The 4,802-nt window shown below is 55.8% G+C and overlaps 1 long non-coding RNA gene across 1 annotated transcript in view; it reads right to left on the reverse strand.

Moving 5' to 3' along the window:
• LOC107184733 overlaps positions 1-4,796 on the reverse strand; it is a 28,956-nt gene extending 24,160 nt beyond the window's left edge. The window contains exon 1 of the long non-coding RNA XR_001515629.1: positions 4,594-4,796. This is a non-coding gene — a long non-coding RNA (uncharacterized LOC107184733). The remainder of the gene's footprint in view (positions 1-4,593) is intronic.
• Positions 4,797-4,802: the final 6 nt, after the last annotated feature.

Raw genomic sequence — 4,802 nt, forward strand, 5'->3', positions numbered from 1 at the left:
GTGTCCGAGCGCTCATCGCTCAGCAGCTCAGCCAGGGGCGTGTCCACACGTCCACCTCCAAGTAACTGGGTCTGCCTCGCTGGAGCTTAGGGACACGTCGCCAGGAGTGGTTATGGCCTAACCGCCTGCGTACTCAGTTCCCAGTGGCTGCAAGAAAGCCGGGGGCCTCAGTCCCTCATAAAATGGGGGCAAGGGAACGCCGGCAGGCTAGCGACTCCCCCCATTCTCCTTTCAGGGCACTGGGAGGCCGCGGCCGGCCGTCTGCGTTTGCTCGCCCGACTCTTACTGTTCAAGGGGATGCTTCCTGGGGGGCTGACTCGGGGTCTCCAAGGTCAAAGTGCAAAGCAAGTTGACGGGAAGGAAACCAGTGCTCCTGGATCTGCGTCTCGGGGGACAGGGCAGAATAAAGGCAGCCTGAGAGGGGGACACGGAGATGCCACGCCCCCCCGGCCCCCCATCCCGTGTCTGACTTCTGCCGCTCGGATCTCATCTCCACGGGATTGGGGGGGGGGCGTGGCAGGACCCTGGCACTGTGGAACACAAGCGCTCCCCAACTCCCCAAGGTTGAGACACACCCCTTCCCCGCTGAGTTTGAACCCATGATCTTACAGGAAGAGCCTTTTATTTCATTCGGTTCCCAGGCCGTCTCCTAAAACAGTCTACGGAACGCACAATATACCCCACACCTAGTGACAACTCTGGGCAGAATCGTTTCATCTGCCGCCACCGCCGCCTGGGTGACATGGCCGCGCTGGGGCCACATGCGGACGCCCGGCCTGCTGTGCAGGACACACCGTCCTGATGAGAGAATGCGCTCACGCGTGCGCTCTGAGGGGCGGCAGGAGTGGAAATGCCACGGGGACAGGCTCTTGCTGTGGGCAGGCCCACTGTCGGTCCTTCTCGCCCCCCTGCCGCCCCAACAGAGGCTCATCAGCAAATACTTGTTGAATTAAACTCTGTTCCTCACTAATCTGTTCCGCGAACACTCAGAGTACCTGCTCAGCATACGGACCCGCTGGCAGAGGGAGCGTCCTGGGCTGAGTTCCAGTCCGTGGGGAAGTCAGAGTAACAGAGACCGTGACCAGGACTCACTAGGACCGGCCCCGCCCGGGGAGACGGCACCGAGCCTGATGCCCAGGCCCTCCAGGATGGGGACGGTCCCCTGCGTGGTCCAGGCGACCAGAGATGCCGGGGAAGGACCCACGCCAGGCGTACGGCCACCAAACCCAAGGGCATGGCCACGCTCAGCGACACCACAACCGCTCGTGACGGTTCGGTCCTGACCGGCGCAGGATTCCTATTTGCCTATCGATTCAAAACTGGAAGCGTCCGGCGTGTCTACGGGAGGGGTGCTTCTTTCTAGAAGCCTCTGAAAACCACAGGATGGTCAGCGCCACCACAACGCAGGCGTGGGATGCGGCCACGCGGGAGGTGCAGCGGGGCGGGGCGGGGCGGGGCCTTTACCTGCGGGCTTCCGCATTTGACAAGAATCCTCCTGTGCGGCCCAACTTTTGAGCCTCTGAGGGGGGAGCGGAGGGGAACTCCTTTTCCTGATGTGAAAACAGCAGCTTAGAGAGGTGGCCCCGGACGCCCAGGCCCGGCAGGCGGCAGCGAAGGGCGGGGACCCTGATCTCTGGTGAGTGGCCTGGCGCCTCTCCCTTCATCGGCGGCTTCCCTGATGCAAACCGCAGGTTGCCACCCCTTTTCTCGTGCTGGATGCCGACCTCACAGCCAGCGCAGCTCAGACCTGGCCGGGCCAGAGTCATTCCTCGCTTTCCCCGGTGCGCAAACCTCTCCCGTCAGCACAGAGCCACCGCCACACGGGGCCAGGTCATTAACACCAACTCCCGCAGCAAGTGGAGAACACACCTCCAGGCCACGAGCGAATCGGACGGCATGTGTGTGGCCCCAGCTCACACCGGGAAACTCCACACACGTGTTCCTTCCGGAAGAATCTCACCGCCCGCCAGCGACAGAAAGCCGGGAGGAAGAAGCCAGTGACTTCACAGCCCACGGGCTGCCTGGCTCCTCCTGCTTGCTTCTTACCTTAAAACGCGGTTCTCAACCTGTGGGTCGTGACCCCTTTGGCGGTTGAACGACCCTTTCGTAGGGGTCGCCTAAGACCATCCTGCATATCAGATATTTACATTACGATTCATCATAGTAGCAACGTGACAGTTATGAAGTAGCAACGAAAATAATTTTATGGTTGAGTCACAACATGAGGAACTGTATTTAAAGGGCTAGAAGGTTGAAAACCACTGCCTTAAAACGATCGAACACAGTGGTTCTCAACCTTGGCTGCACATTAGAATCACCTGGGGATCTTTTTAAAATCCTGATTTCCGGGCCTCGTCCTCCGGAAAGTCTGTTTCTTTGTTACTCATGTTGTGGCCCCAACCCATCACAAAGAAACAGAATTTTCAGAGATGAGGCCTGGAAATCAGGATTTTAAAAAGATTCCCAGGTGATTCTCACGTGCAGCCAAGGTTGAGAACCACTGATCTAACACCACACGGGAAATCAAAATCCTTTGCCTAATCTTCCCCAGCCGCGTGGCCTAGAGGCGAGCCCGCCGCCCTGTGTGACCAATACGGCAGGAACAACAGACGGGCAGACGTCCACCTCCAGGCAGAAGCCGCGCCTGTATTTGAAATGTCTATGAAACATTTAAGACGGACTCTATACAGTGCCACCGAGAAACAAACATAAAAACAGAGGCTCTCAACTCCCACAAGAGCAGACACCACACAGGCCACATCCTCGAACTGCAGCGCAACCAATCCATCCGCACGAGCGCTCAACCAACAGCCACTTGGAAGTGAAGACCCTCCGGCCCCTTTGCCGTTAAGAACAAACAGACCCTTCAATACAGAGGCTGCGAGACAGGGACAGAGGGAAGAGCACTGGGGGTGTTGAACTGACGCTCAGCAAAGAGACAGTTTAATTACAATTATTAAAAAGGTTACTCAAGCAACATCGTAAAACACAGAGGCTCCTGGACAGCAGGCCAGAAACAGAGGCGCCGTGGCCACCGGCTCCCCTCCGCACCCCAGCTGCACCTTTTAAGATGATGACGACGAACTTTAACTCTCTTCTTAATCTTTTATTTGTTTTATCATTTTAAATATTTTTACAGATGTCAGAGAGGAGGGGGGAGAGAGAGAGAGAGAGAGAGAGAAACATCAATGACGAGAGAGAATCACTGATCGGCTGCCTCCTGCACACCTGCTACTGGGGATCGAGCCCAGAACCCGGACATGTGCCCTGAGGGGGAATCGAACCGTGACCTCCTGGTTCGCAGGTCGACGCTCACCCGCTGAGCCACATGGCAGGGCCGCTCTCTTTTTCATATTCTGGCTTCCTGAGCAGATCTGCAGCTGCCTTGCTCAGTGGCAGCTACTCAATAAATACAGGGGGTCCCCAAAAAACGTATGCACACTGTAACAGCTGATAGCTCCATTTTGAAAATTAAATGTATTTTAACAAGCACTGCCTTTATAAATATTCAAAGCATGTGTATACTTTTTGGGGGACACCCTATGTTCATAGAATAAATGAACTTAAAAACATACATTTTTATATATCCATATATATGGGTTGGCTAAATACCTAACACAATGGAATATTATATAGGCATTTTAAATGGTGAAACACAACCACATGTATTCACGTGGAAACATTTTTCATAACCTCATAGTTAACTCAGATTACAACATAATTTACAAAGAAGAAACACATGGTTTTCCCCCTGTCCTCTCTCCTGCACACATACAATGTTTAAAAGTCTGTTTACACCTGGCTGGTGTGGCTCAGTAGATAGAGCATCGGCCTACCGACTGAAGGGTCCCAGGTTTGATTCCTGTCAGGGGCACATGCCCAAGTTGCAGGCTCGATCCCTAGTAGTGGGTGTGCAGGAGGCAGACAATCAATGATTCTCTCCCATCACTGATGTTTCTATCGCTCTCTCTACCTCTCCCTTCCTCTCTGAAACCAATAAAAATATATTTTTTAAAGAAGTCAGTTTACAAATGACAGTAAAAAGAACTATTACGGTCATGGAGTAACTTGCTATATGTCTATGATATGAGAAAAGAGGAACTTTTTTCCCGACCATCCATTAACTGGCTTTTGCTTCAAAGCCGGGTAAGTGCTGCCAGGCTCACTGCCCGCCGCCCGTGGGCAGTGACCGCAGTCCCTGGCATCCCTGCCCGAGCCGGCGGCCGTTCTCCACCTGGCCCACTGTCCACGATCTCGGCCAGCCGTCCGCCTGAGATTCAACCGGGAATCAAAGCAGCTCCACCTGTCAGCGCCTGTGCCTTCCGCGCGGCACCTAAGGACGCTCCCCCTGTCCCACCCTCCGGTTGTGAGTGCGGACCGCCCGCCACAGGGAAGCGGGGTTCCTAGCGGGAAGGGCACCAGCACGTTTTCAGCGCCCGAAAGGGAATTTACTGCATCTACCTCCCCTGCACAGCCCACAACACAGCTAAGGGTGCAGCCGGCAGTCATCGCCCGCCTGGCGGGTCTGTAGGGCCCCGGGAGTCCACACTCAACATCCTGGTCTGGAAAGAGGAGGGAAGCAAACCTCTTCACCTGGCAGGACAGCGCCTGGGTCCCGAGCAGGTCCGGCCACACACGGTCCCTTGGCAGAGGAGGCAGGGCCCCGGGCCGCGGCCCTGGCAGGGAGCAGGCGAAGGAGGAAATGGTTCCGAGGCGTCCTCTGGATTCTCCCCAGCGCGCGGCTCGCCACCTTGGAGGAGGAATGTCACCCTGACTCCCTTCTTCAAAGGCAACGGGGTGGC

Source organism: Myotis davidii, unplaced genomic scaffold, assembly GCF_000327345.1.
Source record: "Myotis davidii unplaced genomic scaffold, ASM32734v1 scaffold67, whole genome shotgun sequence".
NCBI classification, from domain to species: domain Eukaryota; kingdom Metazoa; phylum Chordata; class Mammalia; order Chiroptera; family Vespertilionidae; genus Myotis; species Myotis davidii.